The sequence below is a fragment of the Rhinatrema bivittatum genome, chromosome 16, assembly GCF_901001135.1.
Source record: "Rhinatrema bivittatum chromosome 16, aRhiBiv1.1, whole genome shotgun sequence".
Lineage (NCBI taxonomy): Eukaryota > Metazoa > Chordata > Amphibia > Gymnophiona > Rhinatrematidae > Rhinatrema > Rhinatrema bivittatum.
In genome coordinates this window covers 53,761,758-53,777,915 of record NC_042630.1, presented here as the reverse complement: position 1 = coordinate 53,777,915, position 16,158 = coordinate 53,761,758, and positions in this window count along the sequence as shown.

Below are 16,158 nucleotides of genomic sequence, written 5' to 3'. Positions count from 1 at the left end.
ATGATGAGACATGCTGTTTATTGCATCTAGTGTTACCTTACTTGCCTGCTAGGCCTTGATGATCTTCTGGGCTAAACATGCTTTCATTTTCCTGAGTCTGTGAATATCATTTACAGGAGACAAGATCCAGAGCCTTTCCATTATTGGACCATAGTTATGGAATATTCTGCCTTCTGACCTGTGAAACAATACAGATTTCCTAAACTTTAGGAAAAGCATAATGCAGCTTATTAAAATCCTGTACAAGAGATAGCCTGTATGAACTATTTTTATATTTTGGTATGTTTGCTATGTTTTATTTGTTTTTATTTTATGTTTGGTATATTATGAGACATACTGATCAATCCTGTATTGGATTTTCAGGGTATAAATTTATATCGATACATAAAATACAAATTTTAGTTTGCTATTTCAGAACCAAGATTTGTTCAGTCACATTTTACCAGTCATCCCCGAATATTAGGCTAATCAACCAAGGGCCCTTTTTAAATAAGCACTTTTCCCATAGTCACAGAATGGGAGATAACCATTCCCGGAATGCTTCTGGCCTGCACTTTTTAGCCCAGCTAAAGATATGCAGTCTGTGAATTAGTGTGGACAAATTTAGCCCTTAGAGGATCCGTATTTTAGAAAGGAAGATTTGCCCAGCTGAACTCCACATTTCCTAGGATAAATCCTTTGAAAATCAGTTCCTTTTGATGAACAGAGCTGCTGCCCTTCATTTTCTTGCCTACATTTTTTAATCTCAGCTTTTACCAGAAGATAAAAGCTTGGACACACAAATTGTGCACAAATGATATGAAAGGTGTTCAAAACACCGCTTTTCTACTTTGTCTGGCATCATCATTCTAACGGTCTGAATTCAAATAAATTGCAGGCTTCACAATCTGCTCTTGCCTGCAAACTGATTCTCAGTGCGTGATCTTAGTCAAGTCACTTTTTTCTCCATGTGCTTTGTTTCTAAACCTTTGTATTTAACCATAGGATATTATCTCTCTGTGTCTCAGTTATTTATATTATACACTATTATTATTGTTATGATCTATTTATTAGTTCACTATTAATCTAGAGTTGCCAACCAGCTCTGGATTTTCAGGACAGATTGATGTGGTCCTGGTTTTACCCCATTGCATGCTGGGACTTATTCTGAGTTACCTATTGCAGTCCCTCAGAAAATCAAGACTATAAGTACCTGCATGCAGGGAAGTAAAACCAGGACTAGATCAACCCATCCTGAAAATCCGGAGCTGGTTGGCAACCCTGTATTGACCTAGGGAGCATGAACTTCCCTGCTTAAGCATTTGCACAGTCTCCCTGCAGCTCAAGGAATAACATTGAAGATTCTTACTCTGGTTTACAGATGGGCCATATTACTTAAAAGGCTTATATAGTAAACATATTCCCCTTCTGTTGTTTGCATTCAGCTGAAAGCGCTGGTTTGAAGTTGCAGTGCCTTCTGCTAAGTATGCTCATCGGATCAAGCTTTTTTCCATTATAGGGCCCATACTATGGAATGCCCTAACATAAGCCCTTTAATCTATTACTGATTATGGTCTTCTTTCTAAAACCTTAAAGCATTGTTATTTCAGGGTGCATTATTTGAAGCATAGTGGCTGGAGTTATGTATACAACTATATATTCAAAGAATGTAGCCACTCCGGTGCTGTAAATAATTATTAATTTATGATGTTAACCTTCTTCTGCTTCTCTCTCTCTTGTCCCAGTTCCATTACCCCTGTTCATTGTAACTGCAACTCCTCTGCACTAGATTCAGTTATTGTATTTTTTGCACACCTTGTTCGAATGTAAACCGGCATGATGTGATTTTATCATGAATGCCGGTATATAAAAAAACCTAAATAAATAAAAATAAATAAATGTATTTATTGGATTAAAAACACTGACATCCTTCTCTATCCCAGTTCAAGACAGGTAACAAAATAAAGTACACATGCAATCATTTACATAAAACCAAAACAGCAAACATAACAACAACAAATTTGTTTAAACAAGCAACAGCCAGACTCATCCACAACCCTGAAAGATGTTAGCAAAGTCCATTAATAAAGTAACTGCAACCCTGATGATGAATCAATGTGACATTTCCTGATATACCAAAGTATATATAAAGTCATTTTAACATATATATTATGATACATGTCACAAACTAGTAAATCACAGTTCAGGTGTCAATAAGTGTACATTGTTAGAATAGATATTTTGGGTTGCTTTTCGTTGTATGGTTATGTTGCTGTTTTTAATTCTGTTTGTTTTTATGTAGTCTGCTTAGCACAGCTGTCCTGCTATAGGCAGAATAGAAGCAATTCAATTAATTAATTAAATAAACGTTCAAAATAAGAGCTTGGAAAAATAGAGGTCACATGTTTCCAGTAAGAAGTTTTACCTAGAAAGAAAGAAAGAAAGAAAGAAAGAAAACATACACCAGAACATGTCATACATATCCCCAAATGGGGAGGAAGGGCACAATAAAACAAAACAAAACAAGATAACCAAAACAATCAGTGCACGATTCCAACCAATCACCCAGCTCCACTGAACTAAAAAAAAATATCTCAGAATAAAATCCTAGACTACAGAGCTAAGGTATGTGATTACCTTCACTATTAAACATGAAACACAAATTGTCTCTGCCTGAAGAACAAATCTTGCACCCAATTGTAGAACAAAGGAAAGCAGAAGTATTACACAGGACATCACCTCCTGCCAAGATAACTTTCAAACACCTGCACACAGTGGCATATTCATGCAAATGTGGCTGTGCATAGTTTTACCACAGTATTTTATAATAAGCAAATATCTCATACATACATATTATAAAATCACGTATGTTGGCCAATCCCCAGTCATGCAATATAATGAACTCATGTACTTTACCCATCTATTTTAAAAATATACACATCTACATTTTATGCATGAATGTAAACTAGGATTTACTCATGTAAGACTCAATTTACACATGTAAATCGGCTAATTTGAAAACATGCATGCATCAAGGAAATTAACCAGTTTACCAACTAGGCCAACGATTTATCCAGTCCTTATCCAGGTCATCAAAAACCTTTCTGGTTCTTCAGCCTGAAACTTCCCCCCCAAGGTCCCTCTCTGGAACATATGAGCCTGTTCCATCTGGCTCCCACACAGAGAGGTTTTGCCTTCAGTGCCCAGTGAGTCTCCTGCCTGCAGTCTGACATCTGGCACTAGTACGCGCCTCCGCTAAGATGTGCATGCTCTGTCATGCGCACAAAGGAGTGCAACAAAGGAGCTTCTTTGTGCCCTCCTTCATGCGTGCCGAGTGTTGATGAGTGTGGAGCCTCAATTTTACTGTCTTCCTCTTCTTTATGTTCTAATTCTTCTTGTTTTTCTATCCCAATCATTTTTCTCAGGGTATCACCTGGGTCTACGGCCGCCATCTTGTTTAATATCCATTAATTCTTCACATAGAATTATGACCCCTCCCCTTTGCTTATCACATCTGAATGTCTATCTGATCAATGCTTAAGCAGTCAAAAAAAAAATTATATTGTTGCTGACTTGATCCATGAACATTTGGATGATTTTTTTTTGCATCACGGAATCATGGCTTCTTCCTTTGGATTCCATTTTGCTTCATCAAATTTCTTCCTCAGGTTACATAGTCATTTCCCAGCCAAGAAAAAAAAAGAACGGGGAGGTGGACTTCTGAATTTTTATAAAGACACCTTCATGATGTCCCATGAAGACCTAGGTGGCAATTTTCCCTATGAATGTTTGGTCTTTTTTTCTGATGCTTTGAGGTTATGTTTGGTTTATTGGACTCTGATTTTACTTTCCCATTACCTTTCCCCATTTTTTGAGTATCTGGTCTTTACTAAAGCCAACTAAGATAATCTTGGAGATTTCAACTTGCAAATTTTAGGGGATATGTTCTGTCTTAAGGAACCATTTTCCTTGATATTCTTTCCTCTTTGTGGTGGGAACAGCTCATACCCACACTTAAGTCCAGTAATATTCTAGACCTTGTTTTTGTTAACAGCACGTTAATGAAAAATTGTGCTGATTCAGTAGTAATCACTCCTGTGCCTTGGTCCAACCATTTTCTAATCAATTTCACAGTACTGTGCCCGCCCTCTTTTAGATCAGTTGAATCCAAATCCAGTGGAACCCTCCTGTCCAGAGGGTACATTGACATGTGGAACTCATTGATATAGTAAGTATGAACCTTAGCTCCTTTTGTCCAATTAACATGATGGAGTCTCAATCTGGACTACGATTATGGCAAACTCTCTGTTGCCCCTCTAGTATCAAACCAGAAATCCAGGAGAAATGATTCTTCCTGAATGACCGTGGACATTAGATCTCTTAAAATACAATTGCATTGCAGTGAACTCTGCTGGTGGAAACATCATTCCAATGACTCTTTAACAGTTTACTGTTCCTCGCTAAACATATATCATTCTGCTATTTAAGATTCAAAGCATGTCTTTTATTCTAGATGGATATACAACATCAGCTACAACCCTAAAGAATTTTTTAAAATTGCCAAATCTCTTACTAAAAGCTCACTGAGATCATCTGCTTCACCCTCAGTCCCTCGAATGGATTCTTTACAATGATTTTCTGAATCATTTTACAAGCAAAGTTGCTACTCTTTCAACTTCAGTTTTTTCTGTACCAGATTGGCTCTTCTCTATTGCAGATGAAATAAACTCCATGTGAAATGAATAGCCTAGTTCCATCAGATCCTAATAATTATAGGCCAATCTCTTCTCTTCCCGTTTTATATAAACTGATTGAAAGTAGTGTTTTCATTCAATTGACTGATTATATTGAGACCAAGCAAATATTAGATCCTTATCAGTACAGATTTAGAAAATCATTGAGTACTGAATTACTAAATTTGTCCCTTTTGGACACACTTAGAAGATGTTTAGATATAGGCAACAGCTATATTCTTGTTTCTTTAGACATCACAGTGGCATTCGACACAGTAGACCATGCTATTCTTCTACATAGCTTTCGTGAATATGGCATATTGGGCACTGTTTTGCAATGCTTCACCTCCTTTCTTTCACACCATCATCAATGAGTCAAGTTTGACAAAAAATGTTTCCACTGGGCTGAAATTACAACTGGTCTGCAACAAGAGTCAGCACTTTCAGCCATGCTTTTCAATGTGTATTTATCCCCTTTGTGCAAAGTGTTAGCATGGTTGTGCGAGGGTTACAAACTATTAGGGAAGTGCATTTGTTTAGAATGAATTAGGACATTTTGCAGTGGAATCTAAGATGGATGCAGCGTGAAACGGTTGGCGAAGTCGCTCTTTCCTTGAAACTTAGTTCTTTAACGATGCCGCATTAAAACAAAGGCCAAACTCAGAGAAATCATCACCTCATCATCGCCGGTCTCTGAGGATGGCCAGATGAGGATTGAAATGTTCTTCGCTACCACAGTAGCAAGAGAAATGCTGGTGGAGGAGGCCGCTTCAAGTGCCGGCATGGGGCAGATGTCGGCCTTGATGGCCGATGAGATCACACTTAGTCCCGGCGCTCTAATGACCATCCCATCTCTGGTTCCACCTGACGCTGTGATTGTTGGGGTAAGTCCTCAAGGACTGTATTCTCTTTCTGGGACTGTTGCTGATTTAAACAAACTTAAAATGAGTGACTTACCCAAGACCAGTGAAGAAGTGGAAAGGAAAGCCATCGAGGAGGTGGTGAGAGGGAGCATGGCAGGAGGGGAAAATCAGGCTCAGAAATCAATATTGGAAACGTTTGTACCACTAGAGAAGCCTAAGGTTATAACTATGGAATCCCTGTGGCACGCTATGAAAGGTTTTGAATATGCCATACTGAACTTGACCAAGATAACACTTGAATCTAACAATAGGTTCTTAAGTATAGGAAAAGAAATGAATATGCAAACTACCAAGATCCAGCAGATGGAGGCACGAATGGAGAAAATGGAGACCATTCAAGCAGAGATACTAAGAGTGGAAGACATCAATTTGAAAAAATTAGAAAATATTGAAAATCAAACAAAATACTTGAATTTGTGTATATTGAATTTTCTGTTTATCAGAGAAATCTCTGCATATGAAATGCTTAAAGATTACACTATAAAAATATTAAAAATACCAACAGAAGGACTTCCTGTAATTTCCAGAGTTTACTATTTACCAGAAAAATGAGGAAAGGTTAAAGAAAATATGGGTGAAGAGGAATATAATCAATTAAATTTGACTCAAATCTTGGAACTATCGCTGGAATCTGAAGTTAAGAAAAGAATGATGTTATTTTTGTCTTGTACTTTTGATACTGATAGAGAAATGATTATGAAGAGGTTTATGCAGAATCGGTCAGAATTGTACTATGGGAAAAAGATCTGGATTTATCCAGATATTTCTCACATAACCCAAGAGAGGTGAAAGAAGTTTTTTTTCTTTAAGGCCAGAAGTAGTGGCGAGAGGGGCTAGTTTTAGCATTAGGTATCCTAGTAAATGTATAATAAGACACCAGAATGCAAAGTATATTTTTCTAGAACCTATTCAATTGCAGAAGTTTTAGTGTCCTGCTATGCATTGTTGCAAATTAAAGATTCTTGCTACATTCATGTGATGAACCATGAATCTGAAATTAATGTAAAAATTATTTTTTCTTAGACCGCCTATATAAGATTCCCCCAAGGATTTCTTGGAACAGTAGATATGAATCTAAGATATGTAAATCCATGTTGAATGGAAGATATATTTGTTTAAATTTGCTTTATTGATCTACATACTGTAAAATGTTTACTATTTTGTAAATATTGAAAAATTGAATAAACAGTAAATTTAAAAAAAAGAATGAATTAGGAAATTTCAAAAAATTTCCTAATTCATCCTGTTCAGGAGACCCGAATTCTGAACCGGAGTTTTTCCCGAACTTCAGAAAAAAATTTGTTTTTGAGCTAGCACGGGGAGGAGGCGCACATTTAAAAAAACAAGCAAACCCAACCCAACCCTTCAAATTTACTTAATTACAAACACCCCTAACCATCCCTATCCCCCCCTCCAAGACTTACCTAAAGCCCTAGTAGTCCAGTGGGGGTCCCAGGAGTGATCTTCCACTCTCAGGCCATCGGGCCTGCCAAGAATCAAAATGGTGCCGGTGGCCCTTTGCCCTTACCATGTGACAAGGGCTACTGGTGCCATTGGTCGGCCCCTGTCACATGGTAGGCTGGCGCCAGTCTGATTCCTGGCATGATAGGCTGGCACCAGTCTTATTCCTGGCAGGCCCGATGGCCGGCGCCATTTTGATTCCTGGCAGGCCGGCCATCCATTGCTCCTACCATGTGACAGGGGCTGACCAATGGCACTGGTAGCCCTTGTCACATGGTAAGGGCAAAGGACCACCGGTGCCATTTTTATTAGTCATTAGTGGCAGCCAATGGCCCGAGAGGGAGAGATTGATCCCGGGACCCCACTGGACCAACAGGGCTTTTATTAAGTCTTGGGGGTATAGGGATGGTGGGGGGTGTTAATTAAGTAAATTTGAAGGGTTGGGGGGGTTATTTTTTTTTTTCGCTCTGTTTCCAAAAGTGAAACGAAAAAAGTTTCCGGGTTCGGGGAGTGGACCAAAATTGTCCACCCCCGAACCCAAACCCGAAAACGAACTGAAAACAAAAGTTGTGCACATCCCTACAAACTATACGCAGATGATATTCAGTTTTATGTTTGGATCCATCCCTCCTGGTTTGAGATGGTAGATCTGGTAAATCTATGCATGTCCAGCATCAAGAGATGGTTATTTTTCGTTAAGTTGTCTCTTAACCTCTCTAAAACTCAGTGTATGTCAATCCAGCGCCCTCATTCTAAGACACTTCATACCTCAATTTTGATTGAGAACAATCTTGTTTATGCCTCATTCTTGCACCCTCAATTTAGGTATCTTAATTGACCCTGGCTGTTTCAACAAGCCTTCCCCTAATCCAGGCCTACATCAGCTATGCCAAAGACCATTCACTAAGGCCTTATGTTCAGTGCACTCCATCTCAGACATTATAATTGATTTGTTATAGTTACTGAGTTACCTTTCTTTCTCTGGCTTCTTCATCTTCCTAGTTCCTCACCCTTATTTTATTGTAACTTTTTTGCCTCTGCTATTATGTTAAGGTTACTGTTACTACCCCTGGTTCCATGTAAACTGAAATGATATGATCTGTATCATGAATGCCGCTATAAAAAAAAGTACTAAATAAATAAATAAATAATTTTGCCCTTATGTTAAAAGCAGAATAAAGTCAGTATTTTTTTTAACTCTATATACTTTATGAACTTAAAGATTTGCTTGATAGCTCTAATTTCCACCGAGCAGTATAGGCCTCAGTCCTTCCTTTATGAATTATTGCAATTTCATTCTTCTGGGTCTACCAGCAGTCACTTTAACAACCCTTCAATTGCTTAGAAATGCTGTCATGCAACTCACTGCTGGTACCAATAGATGTGTCCATATCACCTCTGTCCTTATGCCTTACATTGGCTTTCAGTTGCCAAGCGTATCAAATACAAAGTTGCTCTCATTACTTTTAAACTGATATCTTCTGTTATTTCTCCCTGGGGTAATGTCCTACTGCATCTCTACTGCCTACGCATCAGCCTCAATCAAAGCAGAGGGGCCTTCAAGATGTACCCTCACCATTGCTAGCCAGATTGTGTTATACCAAGGACAGAGCTTTCTGGGTGGCAGCACTCATCCTTTGGAACTCATTTCCTGAATCTTTGAGGCTGGTGGACAGTGTAAAGTTCTTCAAGATTTCTGTAAAAACATGGTTATTATAACAGGCTTTTTATTAGTCTACAGGATTGTTTTTTGAGTTTGTTTCTTGCTCTGAGTTATTTGTTTGTTATGCTTAAGCTCTGTAGATGTACAAGATTTTATGTATGGTTCCTTTTGTACATTGCATAGAGTATAGCCAATCAACAAATTTAAAATAAAGATAAAGGTAAAGATAAAGACCTCCCACCCAGTCAGTGCTGCATAATAAACACATTTAATATCACTTTCAGCAGATAATCAGCAGAGGTAAATTTCCATGACAAAGTTGCCAAATATTTAGTATATGCACATAAGCATCTTTTAAAATAGCAACTTACACTTATACATATTGGTCCCACTCCGGAATGCCTCTAAATTGCCCCTTATGTCTGGGCATAATTGTGTATTTTTAAGAGAAATGCAGGGCTAACTAGCAGACTTATGGGTGTGGTATGTAATCAGTTGCACAGTAAAGGGTATTGAAACAAGGAAATACTAAAATCTAGGTAGAGCCCCTGTCACATGGAAGGAGCACAAGATGGCACCGGCTGTCCATTGTTTCTTCCATGTGACAGGGGCCGACCAATGGCACCGGTAGCCCCTGTCACACGGTAAAGACAAAGGGCCACCAGCACCATTTTGTTTCCTGGCAGCCAACGGCCTGAGCATGGGAGATCGCTCCAGGGACCCCCGCTGGACCACCACAAATTTTAGGCAAGTTTTTTTTTGGGGGGGTTCAGAGGGTGGGGGGTGGGGGGTTTGTAATAAACTAAATTGTAAGGGTTGGGGTGGGTTTTTCATTTTTGAAGAAAATTGCCAAACAAAAAAACCCCGACCCGTTGGAAAACAAATTTTTCCACAGGTCGCCCGAGCCAAAGCCCTAGCCGACATGCAAAAACTAAACACATCTCTAGTGAATAATATAGGTCCTAAGTACCAATCCCACAACTTGTTTATTAATCAATATAAACAAAATGCTCATTATTCAGTGCAACATTTATGGTGCTTATGTCCCAGTTCCTATCATTTGGACAATTAAGGATTCTCCAATTTACCTTCAGCTGTTTTCCATGAGAAAGAAATTAATTCACCTGAAAGAGAAATTATTAGGGGTGTGCATTTATTTTCGCCGTATTGGCGATCTGCAACGTATATTGCACTATTTGTAGTATTCGTGGGGAAGCAAAATGATTGCGATTCCCCACGAATACACGAATCTTCGCTGAATTATATGGCCACCTAAATAAAAATTTAAACAAACCCCCCAACCCTCCTGAACCCCCCCCCCCAAAAAAACTTACCAAAACTCCGTGGTGGTCCAGCGGGGGGGGGGGTCCGGGAGCCATCCCCTGCACTCACACCCTCAGTGCCGGTTTCATCATGGCGCTGATAGCCTTTGTCACAGGGGCTATCGATGCCATTGGTCAGCCCCTGTTACATGGCCATCGGTGCCATCTTGTGCTCCTACCATGTGACAGGGGCTGACCAATGGCACCGGTAGCTCCTGTGACATAATATGGGCAAAGGCTATCGGCACCATTTTGAGTACTGGCATCGGACGGCCGGAGTGCAGGAGGTCGCTCCCGGACCCCCGTTGAACACCCAGGGACTTTTGACCAGCTTGGGGGGGCCTCCTGACCTCCACAAGACGACAAAAATCCAGCGGGGGTCCGGGAGCGACCTCCTGCATGCCAGCTGTCCGATGCCAGTACTCAAAATGGCGCAGATTGCCTTAGCCCTCACTATGTCATAGGTACCGACGGTCGGCCCCTGGAGTCTGGGGCCATGTATGGAGCAATAAAAGGTTAGATGGTAAGGACGGCCTACATTATTCTGTAGTAGGAAAAAGAGTGCATTTAAATCCTTCTGCAAGCTATGGGGTAGATTTTCAAAGGGTTATTCACGTAACCCCCGAAAAACCTACCCCTGCATGCGCTGAGCCTATTTTGCATAGGCTCGGTGGTACGTGCAAGCACCAGGACACGCGTATGTCCCGGGGCTTCCCTCCAAGGCCGCTCCAATTTCGGAGCGGCCTTGGATGGAATGGGGAAAGCCATCGGGGCTCCCTTTGGGCTCGGCGCGCGCAAGTTGCACAAGTGTGCACCCCCTTGCACGCGCCGACTCTGGATTTTATAACATGTGCGCGGCACAAATGTACCCCACGCATGTAACATTTTAAATCTGCCCCTATATGCGTATCTACAGAGATCTTTTCCCGGAGCCTATCTATGATCATGAAACTCTTACCCTTACCCTTGCAGGTACTTGAGACCAGTATACATCTTATAGATGTACGAAAAGTTCTTTCATGATCCTTGCTCTTGGTCTGCCATATTTGACAGCATCTCTCACCTGTCCTAATAGCTAGTCCTTTATGATTTACAGTTGATCTGTTTCCAGAATATGTAGTCAAACGGTATGATTTAATATCACTAAAAGAATAGGGAAAAGAACCACAAAGACCCGAGTTTTACAGTTCAAAAACACAGACTTTGAGGAAATGGGGAAGTACCTGGAGGAAGAACTTAAAGGATGGGAGAACGAGAGAGATGTGGATCAGCAGTGGACCAATCTAAAAGGAGCAATCACCAAGGCAACTGCTCTATATGTTAGAAATGTAAAGAAAAGCAAAAGAAAATTGAAACCTATCTGGTTCTCAAAGGAGGTGGCTGACAAAATTAAAGCTAAAAGAACAGCATTCAAGAAATATAAAAGATCCCAAAGGGAGGAGCACAAAGAAGAATATTTGTATCAACTGAGGGAGACAAAGAAATTAATCAGGTTGGCAAAAAAGGGGGTCAGGAGTCTGCAAGGCAGACTCCTGACCCCCCCAAAACCTTTTAAAATTACCTGGTGGTCCAGGGGGGCCTCGGGAAGAGATCCAGGGGGGCCTCTCCCCGGCCGGCCATCTTTACTCATCAGCCCCTATTATAATAGGGGCTGATGAGTAAAGATTGCGCCGGCCATCCAGTGCTACTACCATGTGTCAGGGGCCGGCCAATGGCACGGATACCCTGTCACATGGTAAGGGCAAAGGGGCATCGGCGCCATTTTTTTTTTTAGAACAGCTGATGCCTGGGAACAGGAAATCTCTCCCCAAAGCCCCCCTGGATCTCTCCTCTCCCGAGGCCCCCCTGGATCTCTCCCCGAGGCCCCCCTGGACCACCAGGTAATTTTAAAAGGTTTTGGGGGGGGTCGGGAGGGGGGGTCGATTTAAAGGGTCGGGTGTTTTGTTTTTTTTTAGCGGCGCGGGCCTCCCTAAAAAAAAAATTAGCGATGTGAATTGGAATCGGAAACGATTCCAATTCACATAGCTTAACGATCAGATTCCCCCCCCCCCCCCCCAAATCTGATCGTTAAGACGATCTGGCACACGATTCACATCTCTATCTGCAAGTGGGAGAATTAGTGATGAGTGAGTGAGTCAGTGAGGGCTTTGGCATTTATATATATAGATGATGGACTGAGAAAATAGTTTTACTGTTGCGAAACACACTTTTTGATATTCGCAATGAGAAGAAAATGCATGATTTTAAAGAAGTGGTAGTGCTAGTAGAAGAGATCAGCCCTTAAACATAGAAACATAGAAATGACGGCAGAAGAAGACCAAACGGCCCATCCAGTCTGCCCAGCAAGCCACGCAGTTCATCCATTTATTTATTTATTTTTTCCCACCCTTTTTCTCCCTCCACCCTTTTTTTTCCCTTTTTTTCCCACCCTTTTTCTCCCTCCACCCTTTTTCTCCCTCCCACCCATCACTGAGAGAATCTACTATATAATGTAATACACTCTATAATGTATATCATGCAAAATCCATTGTTTATTGGTATACATATAAAAGCATGATGTACATCCGATTGTACATCACTAGACAGTTAAAACTAACTACTCACATTCACTCTCCATACACACCATTAAAAACATCACAAAAACAATGTGACAATCCAATTGATACAATGTATTAAAGTGTGTTATACTGTCTCAATTCCTTTCCCATCTTATTAGAGTGTTCCCCAAAATGCATCATATATTTTCACATGATATAATATGTGTTTTTTAGTTTCCAAAGGAATACTCTTCTTCAAATATGGGAACTGAACTCTTGTCAGTTTTTTTAAAAGGGCAACAGATTAATAACACACTACAATCAATGCTTCTGCTCTTCGATATATACGGTGTACTGAACCAGTCCCATGAAATTCAAACAGGGACTGGTTTTACCTTCACTCCTCAATTTACACTACATCCAACAAAAGCGCATTGTTTCACCCCCACTGGGGCTTCATCAGGGACTCATCGAAACACCAAAGGTATTACGTCTCTTATCTATCAAAAAGACATAATGTATTTACTATCACCTTATCTCCGTAACTACAATTATAAGACATTCCAAGATTTTATTATTGCCTACTAACCTTCACAGAATTTCTTTACTCACATACAAGTTTCTCAAACCTCAGTCCAATGACAAATCAATTAACAGTTTCATCACCACTCGAATATATCAGCTATAATTATGGTTTCTATAAAAGTAAAAAAAACAACAAAATAACAGAACAAAAATACAATTCTATACAACAGAAACATACACTCCATCAAATCAGGAACTCACAACTGATAGAATTAGGACCAAACCAAACTAAAAAGAAAGTTCACAGGAACCTACCTTCTTCGAGTCTACCTCTTCCGGGACCACGGAAGTCACATGTCCAACAAACGTAAACGGTGTAACCACGTCTCCCCCAACTTTTATATCATCCAATCAAGAGTAAAAGAAGTACACCTGGTAGTCAATCAACTACTATGCCAAAATGCCTCCCATTCAATGGGACCATTAAGTCCCCCCGGGGCCACCGTAACCCTGTTGAAAATAAAGCGTTGTTCCATTCGTTTAAGCACTGCAGACAGATCACCACCATTTGGTAAAGATAATTCAGTTAACACAAAAAACTTTATATCTTCAGTTGTATGTGACTGTTCTATCCAATGTTCAACTAAGGGTGCATTTCTGTTCAACAATTTAATCTGGCTTCTATGCTCTATAATATGGGACCGAATCATTCTACTAGTCTGTCCTATGTAAATTAAGCCACAAGAGCATATTATTGCGTACACCACCCCCCTCGAATCACACGAAAAAGTCCCCAATAACTGGTATGGATATTTCAAACAGGAGTGTTGAAATGCTTTAATCACCAAAACATGTTGGCATACAGAACATTTACCACAACTGATCTGTCCCCTCGAAGAGCAGAAGCATTGATTGTAGTGTGTTATTAATCTGTCACCCTTTTAAAAAAACTGACGAGCGTTCAGTTCCCATATTTGAAGAAGAGTAATCCTTTGGAAACTAAAAAACACATATTGTATCATGTGAAAATATATGATGCATTTTGGGGAACACTCTAATAAGTTGGGAAAGGAATTGAGACAGTATAACACACTTTAATACATTGTATCAATTGGATCGTCACATTGTTTTTGTGATGTTTTTAATGGTGTGTATGGAGAGTGAATGTGAGTAGTTAGTTTTAACTCTGTCTAGTGAGACTTATGCTTTTATATGTATACCAATAAACAATGTATTTTGTATGATATACATTATAGAGTGTATTACATTATATAGTAGATTCTCTCAGTGTGTATATTCTTTTAAAATCTAGCATACATATTCATGCTCGGTGGGTCCATTGCATGGTATTATGTCCTTTCATGTATCTGAAAAACAATAAATTTCATCATAACAACTCTATATCTCATGTAGTTGTATAATTGGAATATATACATTATATGTCAATCTACATAGTACTACAATACACAATTTTTGATCATACCATGAACTTTCACATTCACTCTCTTTATTTCTCACTCTATTCACATATCAGCTTGACTGTAGTCCTCGAGTCTCTCCAATATAGAACCGCTTCCAAACAATAGTGAGTGTGGCACTTTAATATACATATGCCTGCTTGACTGTCTTCAGGCATCTGCAGGGCAACATAATAAATTCAAAATTTCAACACAATATCCTACCTCAAATATCTGATATTATGTGTATAAAAATCCATACCTATCTTCATTCTACATTCAATGTCCATTTTGATATCAGGGAAAATGAGGACTCACTACATAACCAGTCTTACACGCGCCGGGACTGTTTTTAAAAGGCCCGGTGATGGGCATAAAGCCCTGGACGTTTGTAAGTCCCGGGGCTTTACTAAAAGGGTGGGGAGGGAGCGGGGAGGTCCAGGGGCAGGGCGGGGGCAGGGCCAGAGGCCTCCGACACAGCGGCCATTGCCGCTGTGTTGGAGGATCGCGTGCCGGCAGGCTGCCGGCGTGCACAACCTGCTCCTACCTCCAGACAGGCACAAAAGGTACAATAAAACTTTTTTTGGAGGGGGGTTTGAGTAGAGCTGGGGGAGGAAAGGTTAGGGGAAGGGGTGGTAATTTCAGGCTGGGGGAAAGGGAAGTTCCCTCACAGGCCGCTCGATTTCGGAGCAGCCTGGGATGGAATGGGGGAAGGCAGCGTGGCTTGCTGTGCGCAAGGTGGACAATTGTGCACCCCCTTGCGCACGCCAATCTGTGATTTCAGAACTTGCGCGTGCAGGCGCGTGCAAGTTATAAAATCGGATGTACATGTGCGCGCTCCGGGTAGCGAGCGCACATGTATGCCCGTGTGCACCCTTTTAAAATCTGCCCAACTGTGTGTGCTTTTATATGGGTAAGTGGGTGAAGTTTACATGGGTAAAGGTTACCCGCATTACCCATTAAAATAGAAAGCATTTTAAGGCATGTACATGGCTTCTTGCATAATTGTGCAATCTTACCTGCATAATCTCTATGGCTGTGTAAAGAAGTCAAACATTGTCTCCTCATTATATCCTGGATCCAACCCTTCAGGTTCTCAGGTGTTCCTCATTTTATGAGTGCTATTGCAGAAGATCAATTTCCACTCTCTAAGCCCATTGCCTGCTAGATAACTTCATGAATAGTCAATGTGATAAGGACACCTGAATGACTAGCTGTATCCAATATGAATGAGTGGAGAGTGGTAGTTGTATAGCATGGATGCCAGCTCCATTCATCTTAGCTTGCCACCACTGGCTTCATTTGGTGAGACAGCTATTTGGGCCATACCAGCAAGCTTTCTGTCTCTCTATCAGCAAACGCAACCTCATGTTTTGAGTATGTGTTTCCTAGCCCTTTATTACTGAACAGTGTCCCTCAACATATCTGGTCTACCTTGTGCTCTCTCCAATGCTGGGAGACTTGCTGTGAGAATTGTTTTCAATCTTTGTCCCTCCTTTGCTTTACCCATATATGAAAGAGCAAAAGCAACTTGTGGACTTGGAATGGTAGGTGCTTC